At 41.6% G+C, this 16,545-nt stretch overlaps 1 protein-coding gene across 7 annotated transcripts in view; it reads left to right on the forward strand.

Annotated features, from left to right (window-relative positions):
- The first annotated feature begins 768 nt into the window (after positions 1–768).
- Positions 769–16,545, forward strand: part of MTMR3 (myotubularin related protein 3) — a 128,650-nt gene continuing 112,873 nt past the window's right edge. For 6 of the 7 annotated variants that reach the window (XM_052655189.1, XM_052655192.1, XM_052655193.1 and 3 more), the window contains exon 1: positions 769–915. The gene's annotated coding sequence lies outside the window, so the exon portion shown is untranslated. Of the gene's footprint in view, positions 916–1,208; positions 1,278–16,545 lie in introns of those variants that run through there. The other variant, XM_052655191.1, reaches the window with a different exon arrangement.

Here is a 16,545-nt window from a genome sequence, read left to right on the forward strand (position 1 = left end):
CCCTTATCTTCAAATAGCTTTTAGTTAACAATGGGATAGAAAGACAACAAACATTAAAAAAAAAAAAAGGATAAATAACTGCAGAGTGCTGTGGATAAAAACACTACAACAGATGCAAGGAGAGATTTCATTTGACTGATTCAGCCATTTTCCAGAAAAGTCAAAGACAAAACGTTAAAATGCTAATCTTACAGGTGCATCTGTCAGGGCCTGAGGGAACTCGGTCCTGGTCTGTAGATTTGTTCTACAAGCTATTGTGTATGCGAAGAGTCGGACAGGACTGAGCGACTGAACTGAACACGTTACAAATTTTTTTTTTTTTTTTTTTGCTTGTTTGAAAAGACTTCTTTTACCTGAGCCTTGGTGGAAGCAGTGTGAAATTGTATTCCGAGTAGAACCTTGGGCACGCTATATTTACTTGCATTATATTAAATTAGTTTTATTCTGAGCACAATTACAGGTGAAAGATACTACCATTGTTCGAGCATTGCCTTGCCCCTGGCCGTAGAGCTAGGAAAAGATGCCTCGCCCAAACGTTGACTTCCTCGCCCATTCGCAGATCCTGTTTCTCTCTTTTCCAGCTGGAGCGTCCCAGCCGCCGGCGTTCGGCTGATCTGCAGCCCCGCCCACCACCGGGGCGTGCCTACCGCCCCAGGCCACGCCCCTTGCTCCGACCGCCGGCAGAGGGCCGGAGCGTGCGCGCGCGTCCCCGCTCGCGGCCCGGCTCGGCGTCGGGAGCGCGCTCTGTGTGGCTGGTGCCGCCATGTTGTTGTGGTTGTGAGAAGGCGGTGGCGGAGGCGCAGCCGGTCGAGACGCTCCAGCGGCCCAGGCGCTGCCCCCCGCCAGCCCGGGCTGGGCGCCTCGAGGGGTGGCGGAGGCCGTGCCGAGACGGGCCTCGCCATGTTCTGCAGCCCGGTAAGGAAGCCCACCCCCACCCCCCCGCCCCGTCTACTCCGGGGGTGAGGAGGAGCTGGAGGAGGGGCCGTCCTCGGCCCCGGCGCCGCGGCTGTCACCCTCTGAGGAGGCGGCGACCCGCGGGGGGCTGGGGACGGCGTGCGTGGCCCGAGGAGGGTGGCCCGGACGGCGGCCGCGGCCGCCAGAGGGAGGCACGGCGAGCGGGAGCGCCGCGGCGGGGCTCGGCCCGGACCCTCGGCGCAGGGGAGGCGGGGTCCGGCCGGGGCGGCTTTTCCGGACCCGGTGGGGAAGGGCCCACGGGGACGAGGGGTGTGAGGCGCTCCCCGGTAGCGTCCGGGGAGATGCCCGCGGACTTCCAGGAGGTGAGCGTGCGGCCCTCACCCCGACCGGCCCCGTGGGCGTCCTCTGTGGCGGGAGGCCGGAGGTTGGGGGCCGCGGAGCCCCCGGGGCGAGCGGAGCGGGCCCGGGACTTGTGGGAAGGAGGAGTGGCCGCCCGACTGTGGAGCAGGGCATCCTCCTGAGCTGGTAGTCCTGGGGTGGGAAGGATGGCTCGGAGGTGCTTGAGAAAACAGCGCTGGTCAGACAGCCTCACGAAAGGTTAGAGTGATTTCTCAGGTGAAAAATCCTGCCGCTTAGGACCCCTGGGATAGTATTGTTGGTTGTACTTTGGGCTGGAAAACTTGCCTCAAAATAGTAAGGGTGAATTTTATGGCCATTTTAATAAACTCCTCTGGGGTCTGATAACCTTACTTGTGAGTTTTCCCAGGAGCTACTATGGGGGGTAATGATATCCAGTTGTCTCCAGACTGAGGCCTAAATTCTTACCTGTTTCAGTATCTTGACATACACTTTGTTGTATGACAGTGTCTGCTTTTTTTTTTTTTCCCACAGTGAGGGAAAAAAAAGTGGGCTTGCTCTTCCAGTTGAATTTCACCTTCGTTGCTCACAATGTGGGCGACGGTGCCATCAAGGCCTGCGCTGAATTATGCAGGATGATTGTTTTTAGTATAAAATAGTTGGGATTTATAGGTGTAGAGGTGTTGGGGACCTCCCTCTTTCACATCCAAGGCTGTTCCAGTAGGGCAAGAGACAGGATGTATGTTTTTTTTGCTCGGCGACCAGGTGAGGGATGCCAGCGTGTTTTGGTGTCAAGCAGAGTCTTCCCTTCTAAGGCTTGTGACTTGGGTGGGAAGAAGAGCTTAGAGAATGACACTGTTTGGAGTAAACCCAGTACAGTTTGTGATGTTTAACTAAATTTGGAGGGTTCTAGAATTGTAGATTGGCTCCTTATGAAGGCTTCTTTCAGCTGTAATTAACTCCCTTATTTTCAGGTGGCCCAGAGCTGTTCACGTGACCAGTATGCTTCTGCGGCCCCACTTGTAGTTAGTTAATAGCAAGCCATAAGAGAACCCAAGTTTTCCCAGTTTGTAAACCAGGTTTTTTAGTTTGGTGATTAACTAATTAAATACCAGTTGTTAGAAATAGTACAGACTGCCTGAAATGCTTATTCCAGGCCTCATGCGGGACCTGGTGAATTAAAATCTCTGAGCCTTACAAAGCTTCCTGAGTGATTCTAGTCAGCCAGGTTTGTGAATGTCTGCTTTAAGTCACCTCTGGTATTCCAAAGGATTTCCAGTAATTATAACTCCTGAGAGTGTTTTTAACTGTTTATACAATTTGAGAGGTATGGAAAAGAGTGGAGCCTGAGCATCTCTTAAAATACAGTGGATTTATGTACGGGAAGCAGATAGATTGCCAAGAATTATTTGTGTACATCTTCAGGTACATGCTTCATAAAATTAGAGGTATATCCAGAGATATAATGAGCAATCCAGAGGATAGAAGCAGAGAGGCACAGGCAGAAAGTCTGCTTGTGGGCCACAAAGAGCTCCTCTGAAGCTGCTTTCCAACATCACTGTTGCACCTAAACTGTCTGATTCAGGTTTCTAGCAAAGTGGGGGTAGGGCTGGTGAATTAGCAGTCATTTGAGACTAGGGTTGTGAACCAGGAAGGTTTACTGTGGATTGTGAAAAGTTCTTGAAATATGCCTAAGGCTAAGAGGAGTGGCAAAGTCAGTTCTAAAGTCTGAGGTAGTTCTGGTTAAGGCTTTCAGTTGGTAAAGTGGAGTGCTGAGTTACCAAAGGAAGTATTCATATTTCAGAGGGGGTGTGGTAAGGTTTGTTATAAGTTTGGAAGAGTTGGAAGAAAATATTGTAGAGAGCAGTGAAGGAGTTTGGTCAACATCCTGTTAAATCATAGTGTAGTACTGTTAGAGAAGCACACCCAGCTGTCCACTACAAGAGCCGGAGGCCTTGTATGTTTTGTTCTTTGGTATCTGGAGTAGTTAGCATAGTTCTCAGCATATATTATGCCCTCAGGTATTTGTTGAGTAAATGGATAGTATTGAGGTGGGAAAAAGAACAGTTTTGGTGGTTGATAACAGTGTTTGTTATTAAAAGCTATTTGATAATTTGCATTGAGTTAAAGAGTCAGATTTTTAGTCCTTGTGGTTTGCCTAAGAGATTCTGTTTTCTAAAGACTGTCATTGGACACTATCCTGTCCCTAGTTTTGGGGTCTTAAATTGGCCTTGGTTTTTTATTTCTTAGGTTGTGGTGTTAATTGACTGCTGCTGGGAATGTCACTTCTCTAGACCTCCATTTTCTTATCCGTAAAATTAAAAGGTTTGTAATTATTGACCCAAAGTAGTTTCTCCAGCCTGATTTTGCAAATCTTTATTAATTTGTAATTGTTATTTAGTATTAGTCTCATATAGGTAGATGAACCTTCCGTTTTGGATTCTGCTTTTGACTTATGGATTATAGACATTGTACAAAAGTGCTCTGGAAATTGCATGCATGTTGCAAGTGTTAAGCAGAAACAACATGCTTACGCTGTTGTAATTCACTTAGTGTTGAAATCAAAACGGATTTCACATAGAGAACTTCATAACTGAGTGTGAAGCCACAAGATTAAGAATGGTTTGGTGCAAGTTTGTGTAATTTCTGTGGTCAGTTGTTTCTTACAGACCACCCAATTCTGTAATTTTCTATGCTGAATTTATATGTAGTTTTATAATCAGTGAAACTGAAAATATGAGATCAAATCCATACCCAATTGAACCAAGATTCCCAATTTTAGAAGCTACCAGAATTGCTAACATTGTTATTTTTCATTTTAATTTTGTGCTTTTATCTTCACTTTTGCATCTAGAACCATAATGTAACTTTCAAGTTCGTATCAGACATTTAAAGAGAAAACTGCTGTAGCATGACAGTGGCTGACTAGTAAGTCCTGAGTTCAAGTCCGGGTTGTGCTCATTAGCTGTGTTGTTTCTGGCAAACCGCATAAGCCTTCTGAGCTTCAGGTCCCTCATTAGTACAGTGAGGATGAAATGGAATGGTGTATATGAAAAGCAGTCTAAAAATGTCAGTGGATGATGATGGAGCCCTGTTGTATTAGAATCCTGTTTCCCTGGAAGAGTTGACTTGTGGAGCAGTGGTAAATCTGGTGTCTGCTGTCAAGTGCCGACTTTAGTGATTTCACTAGGAAAGCCACAGAAAAGATTTCTGGTCTGTACTCTTGCTTGGAGAAACCTTTTAGCAGCACTTGCATCCAGTCTGCCAATAGGAATGATCAGTGTTTCAAGAAACTGCAGAGGGATCTGAGATGTCTTAAATTTGTGCCAAGGTTTGCAGGCTACCCACTCCAGTATTCCTGGGCTTCCCTTGTGGCTCAGCTGGTAAAAAAAACTGCCTGCAATGCGAGAGACTTGGGTTGGATCCCTGGGTTGGGAAGATCCCCTGGAGAAGGGAAAGGCTACCCACTCCAGTGGAGAATTCCATGGACGGTATAGTCCATGGGGTTGAAAAGAGTCGGACATGACTGAGCGACTTTCACTTCACTTCACTTGCCTTTAGAGTAGATTTGCTGGATTTCACCCATTTTTTTATGTTGGAAAGTGATAGGGTCAGGGAGTTTGGCACATTCTGTGTAATGTTTTAGGGCTGTGTTTAATGAAATCAGTGTGGTGATTTCTAAAAAAATTAGCACATAGAAAATGGTAAAATTAATAACTGATTTGGGAAAATTTATTATACGTTACTTCTGTTACTATATGTGTACTGTTGCCACATAAAATGTAATTTTATAATTACAGTCCCCCCACCCCCCACCCCGCTCTGTGCAGCTTTTGGGATCTTAGTTTCCAGACCAGGGATTGAACCGGACCCCTGCAATGAAAGCGCAGAATCCTAATCACTGGATCGCCAGGAAATTCCCAAATGTATTTTTTCTTGAGTTGTAAAACTTGGAAGCAGTTGCTTAGGGATACGGTACCCGGTACCCGAGCTTTGCAGTTAGGATGACTATAAAAATAGTGAGACGTAAATGAAAAATCACAAGAAGATTATGAAGTTTGGTTAAAGTTAAAGCTGTTTTGTTAAGGGTGAAATACTGTGTGTATGTTTGTGTTTGAGCTTGCACACGCAGTTACATCCGAATCTGCGACCCTCTGGGCTGTAGCCCACCAGGCTCCTTTGTCTGTGAGATTTTTCCAGGCAGGAATACTGAAGTGGGTTGCTGTTTCCTCCTCCAGGGTATCTTCCCGACCCAGGGATCAAATCCACATCCCCTGCTTGGCAGGCGGATTCTTTACCTCTAAGCCACCTGCGAATCCACAACATACCTCATAGGTCTGTTATAAATTGTTGACTTAGTGAACATAATTAAGACAAACTTACGCTAATATTCTAACTCCTTTCCCTTAAATGGACTGTCTGGTAACTACAAAGATGTCGTCTCGTGGCGTGCATTACTGCATCGAGCATCATGTTGGTTGTATGTCCAGACCTAGATCTGTTACATGCCTGTTTGTTTCTTCATATAATGTTTAGAATGATTTTATTATGAGAGATAGTAGGAAGCGTTCTTGATTTCATTTGTTCTAAATTTACTTTTTTAGCTAATGCTTCTGTAATTTAGTTGCAGAAGATACATAAATTTATTTCTCTGAAATATTCATAGACTGATAATCTGGCAAATGTAAGGAGTTATAAGTATATTGATAAATCCTAACATTTGAAAGAATTGGTAGAAAGACAGGATGGTTTACTTGAAATACGGTCATTATTTTTTAGTTCACGCCTATCATGTTTCTATAAGATAAGACAAATTTGTAATTGTAAAGTATTTAGACTGATTCCACAAACCACATGGGGCAAAGTAGTGTGTTTAAAGTTTTAGAAGTCTACAGGGCAATAATAAGGAGCTTTAATTTAATTTCATTTTGAATTTCAAAATGAAGTTTTTATTTCTGATTATGAAAGCTACAGTACATATTTGTATGAGTGTGTGAAACCTACAAAAAAAATGGAGATAATGTAGGAGAATGAAGGAAAGTAGAGCTGATCCCTCATCCCATTTAGATGTAATGTTTGGTGTTTTTCTTTTTTACTTATCTACTGAAATACTTAAGAGCAACTTCCCATGTCAGGTTGATGTTCCTTTAATGGGTGTTTAGTATTCTGTGATATGGGTGCAGCATGGTTTACAGCAATTCCCTGTTAACGGACATTTCAGTTTTCCCTCATAAAATCATAAAACAGCTGTGATGAACTCCTTTGGTGTTTTTTTTTCTTTTTTTTGGCTGCACCAGATGGCTTGAAGAATCTTAGTTCCCTGACCAGGGATCAAACCTGTGTTCCCCGCAGTGGAAGTGAGTAGCCCTAACCACTGTATTGCCAGGGAAGTGTCTCGTTTGAGCTTTTAAAAAGACAATTATGCTGCTGTTTTCTCAGGCTAAATTCCTAAAAGTAGGGTTACCTGGCAAAGGGTTGTTTTTAAAATTTCAAAATACTCAGGGTATCCTCTAAATAGGGTGCTATTTTAAAGTCTCGGCAACAGTAATATTATTGTCCGATTCCGAATATTCTTTCTAGTGATTTACTACCTTTTAACTTGCCTGGAAAATCCATGGACAGAGGAGCCTGGAGGGCTGCAGTCCATGGGGTCCCTAAGAGTCAGACACGACTGAGTGACTTCACTTTCACTTTTCACTTTCATGTGTTGGAGGAGGAATGGCAACCCACTCCAGCGTTCTTGCCTGGAGAATCCTAAGGACGGGGGAGCCTGGTGGGCTGCCGTCTGTGGGGTCGCACAGAGTCGGACACGACTGAAGTGACTTAGCAGCAGCTTGGTGGGAATTTAAAATAGTTTGGAAATTTCCTTTGTCCTTTTTTCATCATCAGCCCTTACCCTCTACAGCTTAGCTGTGGAAGGGGCAGGTGAAAATGGAAGGGCAATGATATAGATTACTTAAAAATTATTGAGCGTTAACCCTCAATCCTTAACTATTTACTTTACAAATAATATGTATAGTAACTGGTTATTGTGTGTCTTATAAAATATAGAGAAAAAAATTAACAAGGATGAGAATTAAAGTTCAGATGTCTTTCTCCTTTACTGCAGTGGAGCATCTTGGGTGCTCCTTGGGTGTACTGTGTTCTGCTTTGGATGTAACTGCTTCAGACACTTAAGATGTAATGTTGGGCTTTTATGGTTGACTGTTTCAGAGCTTTTCCACTAGTTCTGCAGGTGGTCCAGCCTAGTTGGATTAGGATAGTCTTCAGAGTGTCCCATGCTATTGAGCCACGTCTGCAATAAGGGCAAACATGAACCTTGCTCAGAAAGCACTAGTTGAGGCGCTTGATTTGAAAAGGGCCAATCAATGGGATCGGAGAAGGCCATGGCACCCCACTCCAGTACTCTTGCCTGGAAAATCCCAGGGACGGAGGAGCCTGGTGGGCTGCAGTCCATGGGGTTGCACAGTGTCGGACATGACTGAGCGACTTCACTTTCACTTTCATGCATTGGAGAAGGAAATGGTAACCCACTCCAGTGTTCTTGCCTGGAGAATCGCAGGGACGAGGGAGCCTGGTGGGCTGCCGTCTCTGGGGGCGCACAGAGTCGGACACGACTGCAGCGACTTGGCAGCAGCAGCAGCAGTCATGGGCTAGGACAGTCTACATGAGTAGTCTACTTCTCTTAGAGATGAACTGATACTGTGTCGAGTGTGTTTTTAAAAGTCTCTGCTTTATGGAAAGCAGTTTGGTTGTAACATTTTTGTTTTCTAAGAGCTTAGGTCTTGGAGACTGAAAAAGATGAATAATTGGTACGTACTAGCTTTCCTTTGCTTGCAAAATACCACAATTAACCTGTCACTCTTTAACTCCATTTGGAAGAGCCTGAGTCAATAACTTAAAAAATGCTTTCTTGGGCCAAAATTTTCTGAGTCCTGGATTGAAAGGTGACTTTTTTCTTAAAGTTTGAATATGTTCCTGTTTTCAAAAAATTTAAACTTTCTATTTTATGTTGCAGTATAGCCGATTAACAATATTGTGGTGGTTTCAGGTGCACAGCCAACTGACCCAGCCGTTCATATGCATGCACCCATTCTCACCCAAACTCCCCTCGTCCAGGCTGCCCTGTGACATTGGGCAGAATTCTTTGTGGTTAAGTTCATAAGTTACTTTTGATTTGCCCCTCTCCTCCCTGCTGCTTAGTTATGAAATCTGGAAATGGTGCTTTTACCCTACAAAAATGAGTCTCCCTCTCTCTTCCTATCATGGGGAGTTTAATTTCAGTAATTTTATATGGATTGGTCATTATCGGAGAAAGACGATATTGAAGTCTTCAAGATTGTGAAAAGGGCAACTTGTGCTTAGTTTTTGCTAGTTAAAAGAAGTTTTTTTTGCCAGTTAAAAGATAATTTATATTGAAGGTGATTGTTATATATAGTATCTTGGGGAAGAGGCCAGGTATTCCTTTTTACCTTGGGTAGCATGATTTACAAGCATGATGTCTGTTGTCACAGACATCTTAGATCCTCATAAGGGTTTGAGAGCATCATTTAATCACGGGTATTGTGACTCCTTTGAGGCCACATGCCTCAAAGCAGTGTTTGACATCATGTTTGAAGACTGTAAGCCTGAAGAAGTAGGTGGTATGTAGTTGTTAACTCATGTCCGACTCTTTTGCGACCCTGTGGACTGTAGCCTGCCAAGCTTTTCTGTCCATGGGATTTGCCAGGCAAAAATACTGGAGTGGGTTGCCATTTCCTCCTCTAAGGGATCTTCCCCACCCAGGGATGGAACCCTCGTCTCCCGCATTGGCAGGTGGATTCTTACCGCTGAGCCACCTAGGAAGCCTGCGGAAGTAGGTACTGATGGGTGTTCTCCTTCACTCCTCAGCACTTAATGTACTGCCTGGTATAAAGGAAGCTATCAATTTTATGGACTGTTTAAACTCTTACCTATATATTTACACATGTTAATAAACTGTAGTCTTGTGAAACCAACACATCACTTTCTGCAGTTAGATAGTTCCTTCATCTGATGTGCACAGAAAACATTTCTGGGGGAGAGGTCATTAATTTTACATCAGCCTTTCAGATATCCTCTTACTTTCTCTTCAGGATAGATGCATGGTGACAAGTCTTGATGTAATTCCTTTCATTGTGTGGGTTCCTCCTACTGGCAAGACTCATGTGTGTGTTTGTGTGTGTGTGTGTGTGTATATATGTATGTATCTGTATTTATATAGTAGCTTGCTATTTGAAAAGGAAACATACTCAGTTTTTGGGTGTATAATGGTTCTTCAAACATGGACTGCAGGGTTTGCCATAGCGTGAATGAAAAGGAGCAAATATAATTGCTGACACTTATCTTATTCTCTCCAGTTCCCTGTACCTGTGGTTTTGGTTTATTCTGAAAAAGGCTGAAAAAAATTAGTCTTCTGAAGAAGCTAGTATGTTATTGCCCCTTTGATCCGCTGAACTTAAAATCATGTTTCGTAAGTGAACTAATATACTTTCTTTTTTTTTTCTAATATACTTTCATACATAAGAGAGACTCTATAAAGACAAGAATGGAAATACTAATAGTGATTAATTTCTGGCTGGAATAGTGACCATTTTCTGCCTCATTATTCTGTAGTTTTCCAGTTTTCTGTAATGAACATGTGTTACTTTTTTTTTGTTACTCTTATAATTAGGGAAAACCTGCTATTTTAAAGTACATTTTAATGTCCTTAGTTTTCATTGGCTGGCTTATGAAGATCTAACTCATAGTCAGCATTAAAAACATGGGTTGTGGACTTCCTTAGTGGTCCAGTGGTTGAGACTCCACACTTCCACTGAAGGGGGTATGGTGAGGAAGTTCCGCATGCCATGGGGTGTGACCCTCCCTCCAAAAAAGAACATTAATTGACTCCAGTTCCTAAGGAGAGTGGCAGCTGTAGGAAGCAGTATGGGAAAATGGGGCAGGCAAGCTGATTTGAACTTTCTTACTGTAAATTCCACTGTGACACTGAGGCAGTCTGGGCTTTGGTCACAGTTAAACACAAGACCTCCACCTGATATTTCCCTTCCTAATGAGCTGATTGAGAATTACAAATGATATCTTGAAAAGTCAGATACTGTGAGCTTAAACACAGGACTCGGCCAGAATTCCTGGTTTTCCTGCTGACTTGCCATGTGGAGTAAGAACTGTAGCCCTGTGTGTATTTAAAAATGGGGAAAAGAAATCAAATAGAATTATGGCAACTCAGATGTGATACTGATTTTGCACATGTAATTTGAACTGGAAGATAATTAGATAAATGACTTTTATTTTGACAGTTGGGGTTTTGGTGTTAATGTGTATGGCTGGGAGTTGAGCCACTGTAAGTTTATTTACTCATTCATTTGTTGATACTCTAGGAAGATCTATGTAATATATCCAGAGTTTAAGTGATTAGGTAAAGCCTATTCAGCTTTTGCTGTTTATTGAACATTATAGTAACTTCAGTGTTTGTGTAGACAGATGATATATCATTCAGAGTGTAAGATTTCTGGGGTAGAACATTATTAACTGTCTGCCCTTACTTTATTCTTTTAAAAAAGAAGATTAAAGTTCAAGGGCAATCAAGGTAATAAAGGTAGATACTAATATAAATTTATAGGCTTTTTTAGTTTAAAATTTTATACTAAAGATATATAGGTTTATGATTAAGCCCATTTTTCTGTTCCCAAATCCCACAATCTTGGCTTTCTTTTTTTAAAAGAAAATTTAAATATTTCAGAAATTCAGAAGAATATGGAGAATAATTTAACAGACACCAAGTGCCTAATTTAAAAGATTTAGATTTAATAGATGTTGATGTCTTGTAAAATTTGCCTCAAAGAGGTATTTATATTGGTTTTTAAAAACCAAAATATTACATAGTTGGAGTCCTTCCTGCATTCATCTTAAATCCTATTTCCATTATCCAGAGGTGGTTTTACCATTTTAGGCCATGCTGTGCTGTTTTATTCCTACAGATGTCTGTGTGTGTTTGACATGTAGTATTAATGTGTTTCAAATGCATATAGTACCTTAGTGTATATATTCTGCTGTTTGAAAAAGCTTGAAATTTATCTATGTTAATATATGTGTGTTTGCTTAATAGCTATGTAGTACTCAGTTGTATGAATAGAATGTAATTTTAGTCCCATATTGTTTTCGATTAATATATAGATCTTAAAATTTGCTTTTAATATGATCAAGCTGTACATGGCTGATCTACAATTTTTTTCTCAATGTTTTTATAAACATCTTACCCTATTGCAAAATATTTACCTGTTTTTAAGGACTGTAGTTTTTTTTGAACTTCTTATAGACACAGGACGGTTATTTACCCAGACCTTTACTGATGGACATCTGGGGATTCCTTTTTTTTTTTGCGGGGCGCGGAGGGGCGGTGGGTACTTTTTCCCCGTATTACAAAGAGTGCAGTCTCTGTTGGATATTCTTGTACTTCATGCTTTTGAACAGCTGTAGGGTAATTTGTATAGAAATAATTCTGCAGAGTAAATTTTGGGGGACTAGAACTGCATGCAACAAATATTGATGCTAAACCAGTATGTATATTTGTAACTTTCTCAGGCCTGGTCTGTTCACTTAGGTTCGTTCAAAATTGGGTGCTATGTAAGAGGTGCTGAGCTGGGTAGTTTTGCCGTATAAAACAGCTAACATGTTAAAGTTGCATAGTAGAAACTAGGAGGAGTTCAAGCTTTACTTAGGTAAGGCACATAGAGCTATGTTTGGGAAATAGTTTTAGTTTTGCTAGCACAGAATAGAAGATTGAAAGTAAGTTTGTAAAGCGCTAAAAATTGAAATAAAATGTTAAAGTACTTGAAATTTCTTTTACTCTCTGTACTGAGCCCCTGCAGGGAAGAGATGTCCTGTGGCAGTGTATGTAATTGGGAACAGGCAAAGATTGGAAAGCAGTGAAAAATCTGTCCTGTACTCAGAATTAGGTAGTAAGGACCTGAATTAAGGTGGTGGCAGGGTGGTGATTTAGTTTGCTAATTTAAGCATTCTTAGTTGACAGCCTGAAGGAAATGCACATATACTTGTGAACTGGTTGAATGGGAAATTTAGTGGCAGGGACTCAGCGTTGGTGGGTTTTGGGCCTCAGAGACTAGTGATGGTACAAAAATGTAGAACTGGGAGGGGGAGTTTGGAAAAGGACTGAAATGAAACCCTTCACACATTTAACATTGAGACCAGGGAGTATACAAGTAAAAATGTGTCACAGGAGCTCAGAGATAAGAATTTGAGGCAGGAAGAAAGGTAGGTCTTATCTGGATGAGATCTTGAACCTAGAAGAGCTAAAGATTGAGATCACATTTAGGGGAGTGGGAGAAGATCAGATTGTTTAAAAGCTGTTACAATTAGGTTAATGAGGCATAGTGGAGGCCAAGGAGAAGAAATTTTCAAATGAGTGATAATTAAATTTGAGTGAGATGGGAAATATGTTAGTGACCCATACTACTTATCCATCATCATTTTCTTATGTATTTTTTAACATTTCTCCTCTCCACCCCAAGGCCTATTAAAAATTTATTTATTTGGTTGTGTTGGGTCTCAGATGCAGCATGTGGAATCTAGTTCCCTCACCAGGCATTGAACTCTGGTGCCCTGCATTGGTAGCATAGAGTCTCAGCCACCGAACCACCAGGAAGTCCCCGTTTTCTTAGGATACGCATTCAGGATATTGAAAGGGACGAGGAGTGTGACACGAGACAGCATGTGTGGAACGTGTTGTTCTATAGAACTTTCTCCAGTTCCTTCTGACGCTTGATAACTGCTGTTCAGTACATATTGAGCCTTGAAATTTGGCTAGTTGAAACAGGGAGCTAAACTGAACATTTTAATTAAATTTAAATAGCCACGTGGTTAGTGACTGCATGTTGGACAGCACTGCTTATGGACTCTGAAAATGAGACAGTGATGCAGATTAGCAGGAGGAGGAGATCTTAGGATAAAATAGAAGCATTTACTTAGCTAAAGCTTTTGTTGCAGTGCCATCAAACTTGCATTGGAATTAAGTATTTTGTTGCAAACCAAAGGTTTGCATTTTGTATTGTTGGCTATAGTTGGCAACTCTTTTATATAAAAGAGCAAAACTACTCTTAAGAGACTTAGAGCCTGCACTTTCTTCATGATGTCCCTCCCCTCTTTTCTTCTGTCTTGCTTTTTAAAGGTTATAATTCAATTTTATGGATGAAAGGATATTTATTGAGATATTTTGGATTTGTTTTCTCCTATTAAAGTAATTCAGAGAAGGCAATGGCACCCCACTCCAGCACTCTTGCCTGGAAAATCCCATGGACAGAGGAGCCTGGAGGGCTGCAGTCCATGGGGTCACTAAGAGTCAGACACGACTGAGCGACTTCACTTTCACTTTTCACTTCCATGCATTGGAGAAGGAAATGGCAACCCACTCCAGTGTTCTTGCCTGGAGAATCCCAGGGACGGGAATAACCCCAGTGGGCTGCCGTCTATGGGGTCACACAGAGTTGGACACGACTGAAGCGACTTAGCATTAAAGTAACTGAAAGGTTCTTAGAACTCTCATTAGGGAGAGAGAGTACTAGTTATCCTTTAAATAAACCAATACCTTAGATACTTTATGGCTTGAGAATTGGTTTGCTTTCAGAATGATTGATGGTTTAAATTGAATGTTTGATGGCAGTGAGAGAACCTTTTTTACTCCGTGCTGTTCTGTGCTCAGTTGAGCCTGACTCTGCAACCCTGTGGACTGTAGCCTGCCAGGCTCCCCTGTCCATGGGATTTTCCACCAAGGATGCTGGAGAGGGCTGCCATTTCCCCATCCAGGGGATCTTCCTCACTCAAGGATGGAACCTGTGTCTCTTGCGTCTCCTGCATTGGTAGGCAGATTCTTTACTGCTGTACCACCTGGGAAGCCTAAATGCACTACGTCTGCAAGAAGAAAAAGTAAGTGTATGTGGAAGAACCCATTCACAAGGCAGCGCTAACTGTGTGATTCCATTTTTATAAAGTTACCAAAACACTCCTGATAGATGGCAGCAGAAGTCAGATTAATGGTTATCTTTGGTAGTGAGCGCAGGGAGACTGGGGTTGCTAGTTATGTTCTGTATCTTCACCTGGGTAGTAATTTCATGGTTTGCTTTATGAGAATCATTGAGTTGTGTACTTAGGATGTATATACTTTTTTCGTATGTATGTAACACTTCAGTTTTAAACCTTTTACTGCCTCACATAATTTCAGTGAATATAATTTTCTTCAGCTTTTTAAATTTTCTTCTGCCTCTGTTCATATATGAATACACTTAATGGAGAAACCTATTTTATCTTTTCAAATTACAATGTTAAACATGTGGAAGGGCGCATAAAACAAATGTATAGCTTAAATGAGTATATTGGAGGGACTTCTGGTGTTCCAGTGATTAAGACTCCAGGCTTCCACTGCAGGGGGCAGAGGTTCAATCCCTGGTCTGGGAACTAAGATCCTGTGTGCCTTCCTGCATGCTGTGTTGTGGGGCCAGAAAGGACATTGGAGGGTTTTGAGTGTGTCATACCTATGTCTGTAAGAAGGGAAGGAATTGATAGAAGGCTAGAATGTTTGAAGAGAACAGTTTTGAGGACTCTCAGAATACCAGATCTGTACCTTGGCTTTGTCTTCACTTTGCCATCTCTTTGGGAAAGTTACTTGACTTAATTTGGGCCTCAGATTTTTCTGTACAGTAGGGACAATACCTAACTTTTGCAAGGTGACTGGTGCAATTGAGGTAAAATTATAAGAACATAGAATAATATTATTAGGCGTTTAGGCCATTGAATTTTGGCCTCTGACGTCACAGAACAGAATTGTGATAGGAAAAGAAAATGATTTGTACAAGGACACACAGTGATTAAGATCATTCGTTTAGATTGGCTTAAAAATTTCTGAGACTTCTAAGTATGCCAGACACTATTCTAAGCAGTTTGTATGTATTAAGTCATTTAATTGTCTGGGATTATTCCCAGCATGTGTGTGTGCTGTCTTTTCAGTTGTGTCGGACTCTTCGCGACTCCATGGACTCTAGCCTGCCAGGCGGCTCTGTCCATGGAATTTTCCAGGCAAGAATACTGGAGTGGGTTGCCATGCCCTCCTCCAGGGGATCTTCCTGACCCAGAGGTTGAACCCGAGTCTCTTTCCTGCATTGCCTGGGGGGTTCTTCACCACTGGTGCCACCCGGGAAGCCCCAATTATTATATTTAATTATTCCACTTTTACTGACGAAATCAAAGCAAGATGGGGTTAAGTAACTTGAGAGGTAGTTGAGTTCTTTGCTGTATTGCCCAGTTAAGTGAAAGCTCTTAAAGATTTTAGGCAAATATTAAAGATCTTTTAATAATCTTTTGCAGGTTTTGTGAAGTAAAATTTTGGGTTTTTGAACCAAAATTAGAAAAGGAATCTTATTTATTGTGATTGTCGTGATTATGGGAAAGATTGATGTTAATATTTACTGTTTGAATTTTATTCCCTCTTTGACAAAGCTCATTTTCTTCTTAAAATGCCTGCGATGTAAATACTAGATAGTTTTCTTTTAAAAATGGATTTGTTTTTTAATCCTACGTCAGTTTGTTTCTGCCTGCAGATACTGTTTAGATTTGTAGGCAAAATGTTAACTGGAAGGGAGCTGTCAGGCTCGGAGGCAGCTCTAACAAGGTTTAGTGTTCTGCTTCGGTGGTTGCGATATCAGATCCCTGGTTTTCAGAATGATAATACAGATTCTGTCACATCTGTGGTTTGAAAAAAAAAATTTAAAGTATAATCTGTATACAGTAAAAGTCACCCTTTTTGAGTACTGTTCTGCAGGTTTTGGAAACACATATGATCAGTACTCATCAAGATACAGGAGTTCCATCGTCTCAAAAATTTTCCTTCTGGTCCTTCAGTGAGAAGGACTCCCACTTCTTGTCTTGGCAGCTCCTGATGTGTTGCGTCACTGTAGTTTTGTCTTTCCTAGAGTTTTATATAAATGGAATCATGCAGTATGTAACTTTTTGAGGTTGCCTGCTTTTATTTAACAATGCACTTGGAGACATTCATACTTTGTGTATCAGGGATTACTTTTTATTGCTGAAGCATCCCATTGTATGGATGTATCCCAGTTTTTATGTTCATGTTCCAAGATCATTCAGGTTGTTTGCAGTTTTTGATAACTATGCACAGAGCTGGTATAAACATATTCACACACATGTATGTGTGTGCCCATATTAATGTGTTTTCTCATGGTTAAA

The sequence above is a fragment of the Budorcas taxicolor genome, chromosome 17 (genome assembly GCF_023091745.1).
Source record: "Budorcas taxicolor isolate Tak-1 chromosome 17, Takin1.1, whole genome shotgun sequence".
NCBI classification, from domain to species: Eukaryota; Metazoa; Chordata; class Mammalia; order Artiodactyla; family Bovidae; genus Budorcas; species Budorcas taxicolor.